Source organism: Schistocerca piceifrons, chromosome 2 (assembly GCF_021461385.2).
Source record: "Schistocerca piceifrons isolate TAMUIC-IGC-003096 chromosome 2, iqSchPice1.1, whole genome shotgun sequence".
In the NCBI taxonomy this organism is placed as follows: Eukaryota; Metazoa; Arthropoda; class Insecta; order Orthoptera; family Acrididae; genus Schistocerca; species Schistocerca piceifrons.
In genome coordinates, this window is record NC_060139.1 from 37,555,768 (window position 1) to 37,574,141 (window position 18,374).

At 44.1% G+C, this 18,374-nt stretch overlaps 1 protein-coding gene and 1 non-coding gene across 2 annotated transcripts in view; one reads left to right on the forward strand and one right to left on the reverse strand.

The window, feature by feature from the left end:
* Window positions 1-18,374, reverse strand: part of LOC124774197 (protein yellow-like) — a 63,901-nt gene that overhangs the window by 16,060 nt on the left and 29,467 nt on the right. The gene's annotated exons all lie outside the window — the stretch shown is intronic.
* On the forward strand, window positions 7,625-7,699 carry Trnas-cga. Its single transcript has one exon. It is a non-coding gene; the product is annotated as a tRNA-Ser (tRNA).

An 18,374-nucleotide genomic window follows, 5' to 3' on the forward strand; every position in this document is an offset into this window, starting at 1 on the left:
GATAATATCAAACTGCTGAAGTACTTCAGGGAAAAAATAACTTTTCGGGTTCTAAAATGTGATGAGAAATCATTTATGCAACAGGATCAAAAGGGGATCCAGTAGTTATATATATGGCACTCGCCGATCGAATTGGCGCGTTACTTAGTTTTTTGTGGTCTTTAGAATAATTTAAGGATAGTAACTAGATGGTCTCTTTAAAACAGACACGGCTGTTTATCCTAGAACATGCTCTGTCTCTAGTATCCACGTTGTCCACAGGAGGTTCAATTCATAACTTTCCTTGTATTTTTATGATGCACCAGAAATGAATCATTCTCTAATACTTTGTCGACAATAGAGTCCCACAGCATCACTAGAGAGCCTCTGTAAAGCTTGGAAGTGATACAGAGGAGTCAGTTACGGCGTGAAGCCCTAACTTTGTGCGACAATTGGAAGATCACTGCCTGAGAAGGACAAGAGTCCCACTTCGTGTTCTCGTGCTGTACAGTGTTTTAAATTGTTACAGCTGACTACATCAAGTCACATCGATAATTTTTAGTAAAGCTTGGTAACTGTACTGGGTATGACAATGTCGTAGTACAGGCTGTCCATAATCAAAGTACCAGTTCCTAAACGGCGTAGAAAGAGAACCACTGATTAGAATGACATCAAATTTGATCAGCATCTTATTGACACAGCGGGAAACATCACGGAATAAAAAAAAATTAGGGAAAATTTGATCAATAACTGGCGCTGTAAGCGTCAGAAGCACAACAAGAGATGGGCAGTCCACAACTTACAACGCCGGAAATGCATATCCTCATATTTCCATCTATTGTACTATGAATTTTTTCCTTATTTTGTTACCTGAAGATATGACATTTCTGTGTCTTTATATATTGTAATTGTTTTACTATTTATATATATATATATATATATATATATATATATATATATATATATATATATGCATTTATGTCGATGTATAATTGGTTTGTTTGGTAAATATTATTTGTATTTTATGCTGGGTCTGGCCTAGGGAAAACTATGCTATCGAACGATTACATCGATAGATCGTGTGGTGAACCAAGTGTTTAGGATCTTTGGTAGTGTGAACTCTGCCGCCTGGAGCGCGGGCAGAGCAGAGTCTGGCTGGAGTATGGCGGTGGAGCAGGTGTGTTGTGTGAAGTTCCCGCGAGTTGCCGCACTTTCGGGGTTTGGCAGCATGGAATTGCGCTCGACTTGCTATGATATTTTCTGACACGGTGTCGCGCACGGGAAGCATTAGCTGGCGCACATCAAGAGCCCGTTTCGCCTCGTGACAGTGTCGAGAAGAAGGCGCGCCAACATCCAGCTTCTGCAACAGCGACGCCCGACAATGAGTGACTGTCGCCACCTCCTCGATCGACGACTGCAAACCTTCAATCAGCCAACAAGGAAGACTGGAAGCACGTAATGTCTTAAAACTGTATGGCAGACCTCAGCTTTTCAAACTGATCAATTTGTGTCACCAAATTACAGCAACTTAGCATGAACCGTTGTTGCTCATTGCCCCAATTGCATTACCGAGCAGGGTCCCTTCCTTTTCCGGAATGAACCCGAGTGTCGTTGAAATTCAAACGCCAGCATTAAAGTAATATCATTCCATTTCACTGCTTTAATTTCATAGTTCAGTTAAAGTATTCATAGCTGGCTACAATATTTAGATTACACAAGCACAAATTAAGGGTGTTAGTTTTGTTACAATTTTTTAGCTAACCTGTGACTACAGCTCAGCTTGGTACGTACTAATTTTTACTATTGTTAATTGTTCAGAATCATTTATTTCAGGTTCAAAGTTAAATCTCTTATTTCTAAATTGCGTAGATTCAAGTAGCTTTTTAAATGATTGTTGAGGTAGCCGAAGACTAACCTTATTTTATTGAATTTCGTAGTGCTTCAGAAACGAAGTTCACTATTAATTTCAGTCACTAAATTAACTTTCAATTTTCCGGTTTTATTAATTCTTTTGCTAAATTAAGTGAGAGTGTAGCGAAATTTATTACTTCTGACAAACATTCAGTTTTCACACAACACGTGTCAACCTTCAGTTGCCACGCTTTTAGTGATAATTATATGTGCATTAATCTTTCATTTTCAGTTATTATAATAGTTGTCCATAGGACTGGCGACCGTAATTTTCGCCAAATCTCAAATATCCAATTAACGGCAATTAATTGTTAACGTAACGACCGCACATTTACTTTCTTTATTAATTTTACCCTTTTCTCAAAATTAATTTCCACCGATTTCATTTGCATTTTTCCTTTCATTTAGGACAAATTAGCTTCGGTGACGATTGCTTTTCCCAAATTTCCATTAGGTGCACGCGGTTTAATTTTTCACTGTCATTAAGGTCGATAAGTGAAGGGGAGGTTACACGTTGCCACCTGGTGACAGGACAATCTTCGGATTTGAGGGTGTCTGGACACGAATTTTGCATTGTGAAAATCTCGTAACAAAGTACTGGTTACGAACAGGTCGTTACGTCAGCAAGAATAAGTAGTGGGAGGAATCCTAATTAGATTTGAAATTTGTCATTTATATTGAAAATTTGTAAAATGAGTGAAGGCAACAATTACTAGAATTTGGTAGACTTGGGTACGGAACAATCGGTCGAACAGTGGGAAACGCGCACCGCGGAACCCATTGTTCAGGGGCAGGCGGCTAGCATGAAAGACGTGACCGCCGAAACGCAACAAAGAGCAGAAATGGAATTCCAAACTTTAGAAAATGTTTCGGAATCGGAAGTGAAAATCAAATCTGAACCCCTTGATGACGAATAAGGGGGGACAATTAAAGAGGAAGCCGCTACGGAAGTAAAACCGGTAGTTTCCGGGAATTTAGCTGATTTATTGAATGTTTTGATTAACGAAATCAAGAGTCAATTGGCAGAAATTAAAGCTCAGTCTACCAAGCAAGAAGCTCAGTCTGAAAAAATTGACAGGAAGCTAGACAATCAGAACAAAGCTATTAATGTTGTTAACAACAATGTTGGAGTTGTTAACACAAAAGTTGATAAAATCAAAGAAGATATTGTTGCAATTAATACCGAAATCGGTAATCTTAAACATGAAATGAAAGGCGTTCGGGCGGAAATTGCGAGCATAAATACTCGTTTTGGTTCCGAAATTAGCAGAATCGAGAAAAGTGTAGGAGAAGCTGTTGCTCCGATCATCGAGAATAAGGTGACGGATCAAATTCAATTAGTGAAAAAAGAGGATGAACAGAAGGTGGAAACTTTAAAGGCTTTAGTGTCTGAAGTAGATACTAAAGTGAGGAAGCAGGCTAATACCTACGAAGAGAAAAAGAGGAAAGTGGAAACGCTTGCGACAACCACTTGCCAAGTAATAACGAAAGTGTCGGAATTAGAAAAGAAACTTGATGAAAAACAGAGCTATGTGCCAATCTGTTCGGAATTGTTGACGAAAGAGGAGCGGTTCGACCCCTTGAAAAAAGGCGGTATACACGCGACGGATTTCATTAAAAATTGTGAAAGAGCTTTACCCAGATCATGGACTAATGAGACAAAAATTAATGCGGTTATTGACGTGTTGGCTGGTGATACCAAGCGTTGGGGCTTAAACCTCAACATTACGAACCTGACTTTCGACGAGTTTAAAAATTTGTTTCTGGCTGAATACTGGTCAGAGCAAAAACAACAAAGTGTCTGGCGCGAATTTGTCGTATCGAAGCCTTTCGATGCGAATTCGCTTGGCTCGATGAAGGAGTTTTGTGAGGGCTGGATCCGCAAGTTGGAATGTTTGCGTGATCGCCGCACCGAATCCGAAATAGTCTGGGAACTCTACAAGAAGCTTCCAGATGATACAAAACGCTACGTAGGAAGCAATTACAAGACAATCAATGATTTCCTGGAAAGAGTTGAGGACGAGGACAATTGGCGCAATAATCGCGACAGTGGTAGAGGCCGTGGTAACAACAATGGGTACTACAACAACCACAACAACGATAACCATGGGAATAATGCATACCGCAACCATGGCAGCAATAACAATTATGGTTTGGACCGTAATAACAATCGGTACAATGCAAATAATAACAGTAATGACGGAAACCAGTATCATACAAACGTGATACGGGCTTCACAGATTAGTATTAACGCCAGAGGGTGTGATAAGCCGCCTCAGCAATCTGGGGAGCAGATCTGCTGGGACGAGACAGAGAAACCATTACTGAGCCGGTGAGGGGCCGACAGGGCGTGGAGAAATTTTGGCGGCCCAATAACAGGAGAAAACCCAAGTGTCGTCGTTATGAAAATTCCGTATGGAATAATCAATGGCGGGAGAGTGTGCCAGTGTTAAGAGAAAGGAGTGCGCCCACAAGTAGTAGATCAGCTGTAGACACGGCAATAGAAAATGCATCACTGTCAATGAGAACAATTTAGGTAGTGTTCTGGAAATCGATTATATAGTGGCAGCTGTAACACCCACAGCGGAACTGGAGATTGAGTTTAAGAATGATTCGCAAGTGTTGAGAGAAGATCAGATGTCGGATAACACGTCCGTCATCGGGCGAGGGGATGCAGAGAGGGATGAGGTCTGGTTAAGGCAGTTCGGTCGCTTATACGACGAACTAAGAGATTATAGGGGCCTGTACGGGGGAAGTGTTTACGGGGAGCGCGGGCAGGATTTTCCGAGTCTTGTCCCGCAGGAAGATAGTTTTTGTGAAGTGACAGAAAGTTCTGGCCCTAACCGGCAGACTTTACCAGAAACAGTTGATGTTAATGGGGAGCACGAGCAAGATTCGTCGTGTTTCGTCCCGCAGGAGTTGGATGTTGAAGTAGTAACGGAAAGTTCTGGCCCTAACCGGCAGACCTTACCGAAAGTTATAGTGGTACAAGTAGCCGACCCATCCAAAGCAAAACTCCAGTTTAAACATTGAGAGAGCATTAAGGAGAAAGATTATGAGAATTTTAGTGATAGCCAGACACGATTGGTAGAAAAGCATGTAGATTACGGCGTGTATGAGGTTAGAGCTGACGTTATACGGTAGGACGATAGCAGTGTGAGTTCTGCAGGTCCAGAGGAAGTAATTGCAGACACTACTGGGCACATTCCTCCAGGTAGAATAGCAGATGAGATCAATCTGACCAAAGAGGAATCAACGAAGGTGACAATTAGTGAATTGATAGCAAAGCAACACTCACTAGTTGACGAGTTACAGGGAAAGGTTTCGGTATTGGAGGCGAAGCTACAGACTAAGCCTCAGGACAAACGTGTTGAAAAAAAAAAACTGTATGCGAACAGAGGCTGAAAACGCTGCCAGATAAGCCGGATTTAGGATCAAAGCCGGATGGTTTTTTCTGGGATGACCTGGATATAGAGGAGGATTTATTGCGGGAAAATAAAGAAACAGTCGAGGATAAGTGTAGACAGATAGTAGTGTCTGTTAATATGCACGGCCTACAACTAAACGTGTTGATTGACACCGGTGCAGAATTGAGTGCTGTATCTGGGAAAATATTTCAGTTACTGAAAGACAGACCTGGTATCGTAGTTATGCCAGTAACAGGAGTGAAAATTATCGGTGCTACTGGGAAGGCCAGTAAACCGGTCACAAAACAGATTTTTGTCAACTTCGAGATATGTGGGCACGATTTGAACAAGAGTTGTCGTCGTGCCAGACAGAACTACGGAAGTAATTATCGAGTTAGATTGGCTATTAAAGTACCGTGCAGTGATTAATTGCGAAAGCAAAACTTTGACATGTACGTCACAAGATAAAAGAATAGTATGAGATTTTCACTCTGCAGCGGAGTGTGCGCTGATATGAAACTTCCTGGCAGATTAAAACTGTGTGCCCGACCGAGACTCGAACTCGGGACCTTTGCCTTTCGCGGGCAAGTGCTCTACCAACTGAGCTACCGAAGCACGACTCACGCCCGGTACTCACAGCTTTACTTCTGGCAGTACCTCGTCTCCTACCTTCCAAACTTTACAGAAGCTCTCCTGCGAATCTTGCAGAACTAGCACTCCTGAAAGAAAGGATATTGCGGAGTCATGGCTTAGCCACAGCCTGGGGGATGTTTCCAGAATGAGATTTTCACTCTGCAGCGGTGTGTGCGCTGATATGAAACTTCCTGGCAGATTAAAACTGTGTGCCCGACCGAGACTCGAACTCGGGACCTTTGCCTTTCGCGGGCAAGTGCTCTACCAACTGAGCTACCGAAGCACGACTCACGCCCGGTACTCACAGCTTTACTTCTGCCAGTACCTCGTCTCCTACCTTCCAAACTTTACAGAAGCTCTCCTGCGAATCTTGCAGAACTAGCACTCCTGAAAGAAAGGATATTGCGGAGACATGGCTTAGCCACAGCCTGGGGGATGTTTCCAGAATGAGATTTTCACTCTGCAGCGGAGTGTGCGCTGATATGAAACTTCCTGGCAGATTAAATCTGTGTGCCCGACCGAGACTCGACCTCGGGACCTTTGCCTTTCGTGGGCAAGTGCTCTACCAACTGAGCTACCGAAGCACGACTCACGCCCGGTACTCACAGCTTTACTTCTGCCAGTACCTCGTCTCCTACCTTCCAAACTTTACAGAAGCTCTCCTGCGAATCTTGCAGAACTAGCACTCCTGAAAGAAAGGATATTGCGGAGACATGGCTTAGCCACAGCCTGGGGGATGTTTCCAGAATGAGATTTTCACTCTGCAGCGGAGTGTGCGCTGATATGAAACTTCCTGGCAGATTAAAACTGTGTGCCCGACCGAGACTTGAACTCGGGACCTTTGCCTTTCGCGAGCAAGTGCTCTACCAACTGAGCTACCGAAGCACGACTCACGCCCGGTAGTCACAGCTTTACTTCTGCCAGTACCTCGTCTCCTACCTTCCAAACTTTACAGAAGCTCTCCTGCGAATCTTGCAGAACTAGCACTCCTGAAAGAAAGGATATTGCGGAGACATGGCTTAGCCACAGCCTGGGGGATGTTTCCAGAATGAGATTTTCACTCTGCAGCGGAGTGTGCGCTGATATGAAACTTCCTGGCAGATTAAAACTGTGTGCCCAACCGAGACTCGAACTCGGGACCTTTGCCTTTCGCGGGCAAGTGTTCTTTCAACTGAGCTACCGAAGCACGACTCATATCAGCGCACACTCCGCTGCAGAGTGAAAATCTCATTCTGGAAACATCCCCCAGGCTGTGGCTAAGCCATGTCTCCGCAATATCCTTTCTTTCAGGAGTGCTAGTTCTGCAAGATTCGCAGGAGAGCTTCTGTAAAGTTTGGAAGGTAGGAGACGAGGTACTGGCAGAAGTAAAGCTGTGAGTACCGGGCGTGAGTCGTGCTTCGGTAGCTCAGTTGGTAGAGCACTTGCCTGTGAAAGGCAAAGGTCCCGAGTTCGAGTCTCGGTCGGGCACACAGTTTTAATCTGCCAGGAAGTTTCATATCAGCGCACACTCCGCTGCAGAGTGAAAATCTCATTCTGGAAACATCCCCCAGGCTGTGGCTAAGCCATGTCTCCGCAATATCCTTTCTTTCAGGAGTGCTAGTTCTGCAAGATTCGCAGGAGAGCTTCTGTAAAGTTTGGAAGGTAGGAGACGAGGTACTGGCAGAAGTTAAGCTGTGAGTACCGGGCGTGAGTCGTGCTTCGGTAGCTCAGTTGGTAGAGCACTTGCCCGCGAAAGGCAAAGGTCCCGAGTTCGAGTCTCGGTCGGGTATACAGTTTTAATCTGCCAGGAAGTTTCAAAAGAATAGTAGTTAGTTTTGACGAGGCAGGAGACGGTGTGCATAGGCAATACCAGCCTATACTCATTGTTAACTGGCCGGATGCCATTGATGAAGGTATGAATTTGAACTACTGTAACGTGAGGAATCTCAGCACTGACAATAGTGTAGAAAGTGAATTGTAAAGTATTGTAGACGGTAGGTCAAACGTAACACACGAACAAAGACGAGGCCTGTATGAAGTAATAATGAGGAATAGGAGTGTGTTTTCAGACAAACCGGGACTTGTGGAAGAGATAATCAAATTCCCTCCACGGATTGACATTAGTATTGGTGTGAAATAAGATCGTTTGCGAGAAATAATGAAGCTCAAAGCCGATGCTCGCATACGTCGTCATGACGCTAAAGTGCGTTTTGCTAAGTTTGCAATCGGAGACTTAGTACTTGTAAAAACTCATGAGAAATCGAGCGAGATACACAATGAAATCTCTAAATTTAAGTTTGTTTATAATAATAAGTCATTGGTATACCTCAGACAAATGCTTATTGCCTAGAGTATCCAAGCTCGGGGAAACTATTAGGTATACGGAACATTGTAGACTTGAAATTGTACCAACCTAGGATTGATTAATACCACAGGATGGGTAATTTGTACAGTATGTAAATATAGAGTGTACGATTTAAGGATTTGCTAGATTGCCATGCTTTTGCCTGACCAAGAAGTAATTAAAGAAGTTGCAATTAATAAGTAAATAATTTTGATTAAATGATTTAAGAGTAACTGATTATTAATCAATCGAGAAGTCCAAGCTGCTAGTTTAAGTTTTCAGCTGAGTCACAGTAGATTAAGGAATGTAAATATGATTTTGTAACTAGCTGTAAGATTTCATGAATTTGTGATTTACTAGTCATTGCCGATGTACTTAGACGCTGTTTTAAGTTTCAGGCTAGTACATGCGTGTGGTGATGGACAGTGTTGAGTTATCCACTGTGATAGTGTTTATGGACTCCTTGAGATTACTCAGGAGTGAGTTTTTCCGAAAGAATTCAGTGAAACGGACGTTCTGGAAATGCCGTTACACAGGCGAGTGAGATCAAGCGTGCCGCACAGGCGGGCGCAACAATACTGGCGAGGCGGAGCCGCTGTCGGCTCTTGTACCTGTCGGCACTCTTTGTACTTGCGGGTACGGAAGGCGGAGTTGTTTTTCTTCCCGGACAGCTGAGGTGAAAGAGTTCTGCTGTCAATATTTATGTTTTTTTTCGATCTGCTGTGTATTATTTTCTTGTTTAGCGTTAAGTGGACTCACCTGACAAGGTTATGTAAAAATGTATATTCTATGTAATTAATTATTAATTTGTGTATGTTGATCTACCCGTTTTTATAACCATGTACTCTGATTAATTTTGTAAATAGTATTCCATTTCTTGATACTGTTAGGAATTTTGCTGATTTTAGAATAGCTAAACCATTTTCTGTGTTTTCTATGAATTTCAATATGTTGTCAACCTGTTTTCTTTTGTGCAAGATGACAGAGTGGAATAAGATTAGGAGTGCCTCCACTCAATTATTATGGTCTAAAAATTGGTTTATGGTTAATTAGCCTGATGCTAAATTTACTTGATGTTTTGAGCATATGCATTTCCACAGCCTTTTTTTTCCTTTTTGGGACATTTCCTGAGTCTGTTTAGGTTACACGAACATTTTCAGACAATGTGGGGCACGTGTAACGCTGGAAATGCATATCCTCCTATTTCCATCTATTGTACTATAAATTTTTTCCTTATTTTGTTACCTGAAGATATGACATTTCGTAATTGTTTTACAATTTATGTATGTATATATTTATGCATTTATGTCAATGTGTAATTGGTTTATTTTGTAAATATTATTTGTATTTTTACGCTGAGTCTTGCCTAGGGAAAACTATGCTATTGAACGATTACATCGATAGGACGCGTGGAGAACTAAAGTGTTTAGGATCTTTGGTAGTGTTAACTCTGCCGCGTGGAGCGCAGGGAGGGCGGGGTCTGGCTGGAGTAGGGCGGTGGAGCAGGTGTGTTGTGTGACACTCCCGCGAGTTGCCGCGCTTTCGGGGTTCGGCAGCATGTAATTGCGCTCGACTTGCTATGATAGTTTCTGACCCTGTGTTGTGGACAGGAAGCGTTAGCTGGCGCACATCAAGAGACCGTTTCGCCTGGTGACCGTGTCAAGAAGAAGGCATGCCAACATCCAGTTTCTGCAACAGCGACGGCCGACAATGAGTGACTGTCGCCGCCTCCCCGATCGACGACTGCAAACCCTCAATCAACCAACAAGGAAGACTAAAAGCATGTAATGTTTTAGAACTGTATGGCAGACCTCAGCTTTTCAAACTGTTGCAGCACAAAAATACAGCAACTTAGCATGAACCTTTGTTGCTCATTGTCCCAATTGCATTACCAAGCAGGGTCCCTTCCTTTTCTGGAATGAACCCGAGTGTCGTTGAAATTCATACGCCAGCATTAAAGTAATATCATTTCATTTCACTGCTTTAATTTCAAAGTTCAGTTAAAGTATTCATAGCTGGCTACAATATTTACATTACACAAGCAGAAATTAAGAGTGCTAGTTTTGTTACCATATTTTAGCTTACCTGTGACTGCAGCTCAGCTTGGTACGTACTAAATTTTACTATTGTTAATTGTTCAGAATCATTTAATTCAAGTTCAAAGTTAAATCTCTTATTTCTAAATTGCGTAGATTCAAGTAGCTTTTGAAATGACTGTTGAGGTAGTTCAAGACTATCCTTATTTTACTGAATTTCGTAGTGCTTCAGAAACAAAGTTCACTATTAATTTCAGTCGCTAAATTAACTTTCAATTTTCCGCTTTTATTAATTCTTTTGCTAAATTAAGTGAGCGTGTAGCGAAATTTATTACTTCTGACAAACATTCAGTTTTAACACAACACGTGTCAACCTTCAGTTGCCACGCTTTTAGTGCTAATTATATGTGCATTAATCTTTCATTTTCAGTTATTATAGTAGTTGTCCATAATAGGACTGGCGACCGTAATTTTCCCCAAATCTCAAATATCTAATTAACGCCAATTAATTGTTAATGTAACGACCTCACATTTACTTTCTTTATTAATTTTACCCTTTTCTCAAAATTAATTTCCACCAATTTCATTTTCATTTTTCCTTTCATTTAGATGTAACCCTTTCCTCCCTCTTTACCGACAAATTAACTTCGGTGACGATTACTTTTCCCAAATTTCCATTAGGTGCACACGGTTTAATTTTTCACTGTCATTAACGTCGATAAGTGAGGGGAGAGGTTACAGGTGCCATTGGTTGGTTACATGTCTTGGTCACCTCTTGTTTGCATTGATGACACTTAGAACAGTGGACGTTACATTTCAGATGTGTTACGACCCATGGCTCTACCCTTTCTTTCGATCCCTGCGATACTCTACATTTCAGCAGGATAATGCACGACTGCATGTTGCAGGTCCTGTACTGGCCTTTCTGGATACAGAAAATGTTCGACTGCTGCCCTGGCCAGCACATTCTCCATACCTCTCACCAATTGAAAAGTCTGGTCAATGTTGGCCGAGCGACTGGCTCGTCACAATAGGCCAGTCATACTCTTGATGAACTGTGGTAACGTGTTGAAGCTGCATGGGCAGCTGTACCTGTACACGCCATCCAAGCTCTGACTCAGTGCCCAGGTGTACCAAGGCCGTTATTACGGCCAGAAGTGGTTGTTCTGGGTACTGATTTCTCAGGATGTATGCACCCAAACTGCGTGAAAATGTAGTCACATGTCAGTTGTAGTATAATATATTTGTCCAATGAATACCCGTTTGTCATCTGTATTTCTTCTTGGTGTAGCAGTTTTAATGGCCAATAGTGTAGATGGTGCTATTCTACAGTGTGCGGCATGTGGAGTTTAGCGTTTGGCAGGGGACATGCTCGGATAGTCGACGCGGTTAAAGCGGCCACTGTCGTAAAGTGGGAAATCTGGATTTCTTCTCCGTTCCGGTATGGATTTTCATCTGTCGCTGTTGAGTTGGTTCAACGCTCCACTGCAGCTAAATGTCGGATATTTCTTTCATCATTTACTGAATACAGCTGCTAGTAACGAAATAGAAAAGCTCATTGACTAATTTTAATGTCCTATTTCCTAAATTAACTGCCTCAGCATCGCCTGATTAAATGATTACGGTTTTCTTTTCTCTGGTGGCCCGTACTTCACTTCCACACATTTCTGTGTTTCAGTTATACATTATCAGTAACTTCTTCTCGGAATTTAATGTCAGTATTTGATGGCAACTGAGCTCTTTTCTTAACTGCATGTTGTCAAATGTACACCAACAGTAGTTCCCCGTCCTCTGTGTCTAAAGGTTTCTTAATTCATTACGAAAAAACGTAGTAGAGAATGACAGCAGTTTCGAGAATTTTCGCTTATGGCAGCGTCGTAAGAAAGAGTTATCCATTTATATTGTTTAGATATCAGGTGCCATATCGGTGGAAGTTGCTGCTTGTTTGATATCGTACCATATTACATTGACGGAAAAAAATTGCAACATCAAAAAATAATTAATGTAGAATGTTGTATCCACGGACCCAACCAACCAACACACGCACGCGCGCCCTGACCGTGACATCGCTGGCCACAGTTCCTGTCGTGGCCGTCGGCGTCTCCGGGCGACACCGCCGACGGAAGAGGTCGCGCCATGGCTGAGCTCGGGTCCACGGCGCCCTCTGCCTTTTGCGTATAAGGAGGAGCGCTGGCCCCGAGACGGACAGTCTATTGGCGATTGTCTATTGCTAGCCTTTCGTGGAGTTTATAGCGGAGCCATTGCAGTGTGATATTTGCTGTTGTATTCGACTAGGCTCAGTACACGGATTACTCTGGGATATTACTTGGACTTGTATTGCTGGTGCACGTTTCGTCAGAAATAAAAATAAGTTATCTCTTCATTCTAGCTGGCGCAATTCTTGTCATTAATTATTTTTCGGCCAACAGACATAGCTACATCCTGGTCACTACCCACGCATTATACAATTCATGGTGGCTGCCCCAAAAGTACCGCCGACGACCTTGGGTTTGGGAGGCGTCACAAAATAGAGTAATGAAATTTCGGGGATAGATTTATCTAGGTAACTTATGTAAGTGATTAACGTTGCAAGATCACAGGTTAATGTAAGCACGAGATAAGACATTGCAGGTGTGAAATTGTGGTACGTCAGTAACTGTTGTAACCGCCAGAATGTTGAAAGCAAGCGTGCAAACGTGCATCCATTGTGTTGCACAGATACGTAATGTCAATGCGTGGGATGGAGTTCCACGCCTTTTGCACTCGGTCGGTCAATACAGGGATGGTTTAATGGCGCTTGTGTAGGAGACTGGAGTTGTCGTCCAATTATGTCCCATATGTGCTCGATAGGAGGCAGATCTGGTGATCGATCAGGCCAAGACAATGTATTGACACCGTGTAGAGCATGTTGGGTTACAACAGCAGTATGTAGACGAGCGCTGTCCTCTTGGAAAACAACTCCTGGAATGCTGTTCGTGAATGGCAGCACAGCGGGTCGAACCACCAGACTGACGTACAGATTTGTTGTCAAGGTGCGCGGGATAACTATGAGAGTGTTCCTGCTGTCATACGAAATCGCAGCCCAGATCGTAACTTCAGATGTAGGGCCAGTGAGTCTAGCACGCAGATAGGACGGTTGCAGGCCATGGCCTAGCCTCCTCCTAACCAGCACAAGGCTATCACTGGCCCAGAGGCAGAACCAACTTTCATCAGAAAATACAACAACCTCTACCCTGTCCTCCGGTGAGGTCTCGCCTAACACCATTGTAGTCGTAAATGGCGGTTATTTGGCTCGGAGCTGGACTTGAAGTAACCAGTTCGCAACAGTTCGTTGTGTCACCGCGGTGCCAACTGCTGCTCAGATTGCTGCTGCACATGCAGTACGATGCGCCAGAGCCATACAAAAATGGCTCTGAGCACTATGGGACTTAACATCTATGGTCATCAGTCCCATAGACTTAGGACTACTTAAACCTAACTAACCTAAGCACAGCACACAACACCCAGTCACCACGAGGCAGAGAAAATCCCTGACCCCGCCGGGAATCGAACCCGGCAACCCGGGCGTGGCCAGAACTATACGCCGAACACAATCGTCTTCCCTCCCTCAGGCTCCCAGCTAGATGCCATTTTCCTCGACTTCCGGAAGGCGTTCGATACGGTTCCGCACTGTCGCCTGATAAACAAAATAAGAGCCTACCGTATATCAGACCAGCTGTGTGGCTGGATTGAAGAGTTTTTAGCAAACAGAACACAGCATGTTGTTCTCAATGGAGAGACGTCTACAGACGTTAAAGTAACCTCTGGTGTGCCACAGGGGAGTGTTATGGGACCATTGCTTTTCACAATATATATAAATGACCTAGTAGATAGTGTCGGAAGTTCCATGCGGCTTTTCGCGGATGATGCTGTAGTATACAGAGAAGTTGCAGCATTAGAAAACTGCAGCGAAATGCAGGAAGATCTGCAGCGGATAGGCACTTGGTGCAGGGAGTAGCAACTGACCCATAACATAGAAAAATGTAATGTATTGCGAATACATAGAAAGAAGGATCCTTTATTGTATGATTATATGATAGTGGAACTAACACTGGCAGCAGTTACTTCTGTAAAATATCTGGGAGTATGCGTACGGAACGATTTGAAGTGGAATTATCATATAAAATTAATTGTTGGTAAGGCTGGTGCCAGGTTGAAATTCATTGGGAGAGTCCTTAGAAACTGAAGTCCATCAACAAAGGAGGTGTCTTACAAAACACTCGTTCGACCTATACTTGAGTATTGCTCATCAGTGTGGGATTCGTACCAGTTCGGGTTGACGGAGGAGATAGAGAAGACCCAAAGAAGAGCGGCGCCTTTAGTCATAGGGTTATTTGGTAAGCGTGATAGCGTTATGGAGATGTTTAGCAAACTCATGTGGCAGACTCTGCAAGAGAGGCGCTCTGCATCGCGGTGTAGCTTGCTGTCCAGGTTTCGAGAGGGTGCGTTTCTGGATGAGGTATCGAATATACACTCCTGGAAATGGAAAAAAGAACACATTGACACCGGTGTGTCAGACCCACCATACTTGCTCCAGACACTGCGAGAGGGCTGTACAAGCAATGATCACACGCACGGCACAGCGGACACACCAGGAACCGCGTTGTTGGCCGTCGAATGGGGCTAGCTGCGCAGCATTTGTGCACCGCCGCCGTCAGTGTCCGCCAGTTTGCCGTGGCATACGGAGCTCCATCGCAGTCTTTAGCACTGGTAGCATGCCGCGACAGTGTGGACGTGAACCGTATGTGCAGTTGACGGACTTTCAGCGAGGGCGTATAGTGGGCATGCGGGAGGCCGGGTGGACGTACCGCCGAATTGCTCAACACGTGGGGCGTGAGGTCTCCACAGTACATCGATGTTGTCGCCAGTGGTCGGCGCAAGGTGCACGTGCCCGTCGACCTGGGACCGGACCGCAGCGACGCACGGATGCACGCCAAGACCGTAGGATCCTACGCAGTGCCGTAGGGGACCGCACCGCCACTTCCCAGCAAATTAGGGACACTGTTGCTCCTGGGGTATCGGCGAGGACCATTCGCAACCGTCTCCATGAAGCTGGGCTACGGTCTCGCACACCGTTAGGCCGTCTTCCGCTCACGCCCCAACATCGTGCAGCCCTCCTCCAGTGGTGTCGCGACAGGCGTGAATGGAGGGACGAATGGAGACGTGACGTCTTCAGCGATGAGAGTCGCTTCTGCCTTGGTGCCAATGTTGGTCGTATGCGTGTTTGGCGCCGTGCAGGTGAGCGCCACAATCAGGACTGCATACGACCGAGGCACACAGGGCCAACACCCGGCATCATGGTGTGGGGAGCGATTTCCTACACTGGCCGTACACCACTGGTGATCGTCGAGGGGACACTGAATAGTGCACGGTACATCCAAACCGTCATCGAACCCATCGTTCTACCATTCCTAGACCGGCAAGGGAACTTGCTGTTCCAACAGGACAATGCACGTCCGCATGTATCCCGTGCCACCCAACGTGCTCTAGAAGGTGTAAGTCAACTACCCTGGCCAGCAAGATCTCCGGATCTGTCCCCCATTGAGCATGTTTGGGACTGGATGAAGCGTCGTCTCACGCGGTCTGCACGTCCAGCACGAACGCTGGTCCAACTGAGGCGCCAGGTGGAAATGGCATGGCAAGCCGTTCCACAGGACTACATCCAGCATCTCTACGATCGTCTCCATGGGAGAATAGCAGCTTGCCTTGCTGCGAAAGGTGGATATACACTGTACTAGTGCCGACATTGTGCATGCTCTGTTGCCTGTGTCTACGTGCCTGTGGTTCTGTCAGTGTGATCATGTGATGTATCTGACCCCAGGAATGTGTCAATAAAGTTTCCCCTTCCTGGGACAATGAATTCACGGTGTTCTTATTTCAATTTCCAGGAGTGTATATTGCTTCCCCCTACTTATACCTCACGAGGAGATGATGAATATAAACTTAGAGAGATTCGAGCGCGCACGGAGGCTTTCCGGCAGTCGTTCTTCCCGCGAACCATACGCGACTGGAACAGGAAAGGGAGGTAATGACAGTGGCACGTAAAGTGCCCTCCGCCACACACCATTGGGTGGCTTGCGGAGTATAAATGTAGATGTAGATGTAGATGTAGTGCCACGTGGCCGTACGGAGCCAGGACTTCTTGCAACCGTACATTCTCGTGACAACTGCTGCCAGCAATCATATACAGTGGCTAAAGTTGTGCCAAATGTTTCTACAGTATCACAGAAGGAAGATTGAGCGTCTCGTAGCCCTATTACACGACCTCTTTCAAATTCAGTGAGGTGTTGATAATGCCGTCTTTGTCGCCTGAAAGGCATTCTCCACTAACATCAACTCACCACAGCCAATCTCAAAGATAACTAACGCTCACAACCGTTAGAATGTGCATTTAAAGCAAACCTGATTTGCGTCGTCATAGCGGGGGTTATAGCGCCTCTCTTCATGCCACTGTCGCGAAATTTAAATGGTTCAAATGGCTCTGAGCACTATGGGACCTAACATCTAAGGTCATCCGTCCCCTAACTTAGAACTAATTAAACCTAACTAACCTAAGGACATCACACATCCATGCCCGAGGCAGGATTAGAACCTGCGACCGTAGAGGCCGCGCGGTTACAGACTGTAGCGCCTAGAACCGCTCGGCCAACACGGCCGGCATTATTTCACTTGTGTTCGCCGCAGCGATGGGGGGCGTGGTCGCCGAGCGCTGTTGGCGCTGCTGCACGAAGCGACAGTTTTGGGAGGACGACTCGGTCGGTAGATGGCGACAGGACGGAAGCGGCGGGGAGTCAACTGGTGCCTGCCGATCAAGGAAGGACTGCGGTGAGTGTGGCTGTTTGCGAGCATGTGGGGAGGACGGAATGCTCGCTTGCTTAGCGTGGTTCTCCATGACCAGCTGTTGTTTTTTGGGCCTAGCACTCAAGAGTAAGAGGAAACTGCATTGGTGTGGTTCTCGTCACCTGGCTAAGGCCAAACTTTTCATATACTTTTATCATATTTCATGATCATTACTTTATTATGGGGTTGGTACTTGTAGCCAACTTTTTGTGAATTGAAATACTTCAGACAATATCATCATGTGCCAGGTGTCTACTGTGAATAATTCATAATTTGTTTCATAGTGTATGGGACGGTATCCATTATCATCGATCATTTTATGAAAGTTCTGTCCAAATTATTATTACATTAGACTTTATTAAAATTGGTGCGTTTAAATTGCAAATTTCCTAAGTCTACTAGTATTGCTTGGGATAAACCCATCTGTTTCTTGATATTGCCGTATTTGTGTGTTAAGTTGTGTTTCTTCTCGAGACTGACTGAATTGATTTTGGAAAACGCTGGGGGGACGGGGGGGGGGGAATATTTAAATGAAAATTTGCTAGATAACACAACCGTCGTGAAATTGAAAACTTGACAGAGTTTACTTATGTCACCAGTCGTCAATGTTATTTCTGTCTTGTAGCTTACGTAACTGATATAAAATAATTTAGAAATTTTGTGTATTTGTCACGAAAGGTGAACTGATGTCACATGACACTGACATTTGTGTAGAGTTCATGTAAGCTTAAGTGAAATCAGAAGGTAAAAAAAAAAAAGACTGATTATCATTGCCACTTTTTTTTTTTTTTTTTTTTTTTTTTTTTTTTGTGCCAATTTGGATTTTTTTAAGGTTTGATTTACAGGTAGTACAAATCACAAGTTCAATATTTTTCTGGTGTAATTGTTAACTTTTGTACATGTTGCACTATTGTATGATATAATATACCTTTTACTAACAGTATCTTTATGTAATGTTTCAGAGCTGCATGTTATTCTAGAGAAAGTTTTAAAAAACTTTTATTGCTAAAATTTCCTTTTAAACTGTTAATTCTATTAACTTGGATGTATAACCAATTATTGTTAAATAATAAATTCGTGTCAACAAGGCTTGGACCAAATAAATGTGCCTACACCTTCCCCATCCTGACTCTGCTACCGTCTGTACATCACAGACATCATCTTTCACATATAGAAACACTCCTACCAACTTTCGTTTACGTAGCC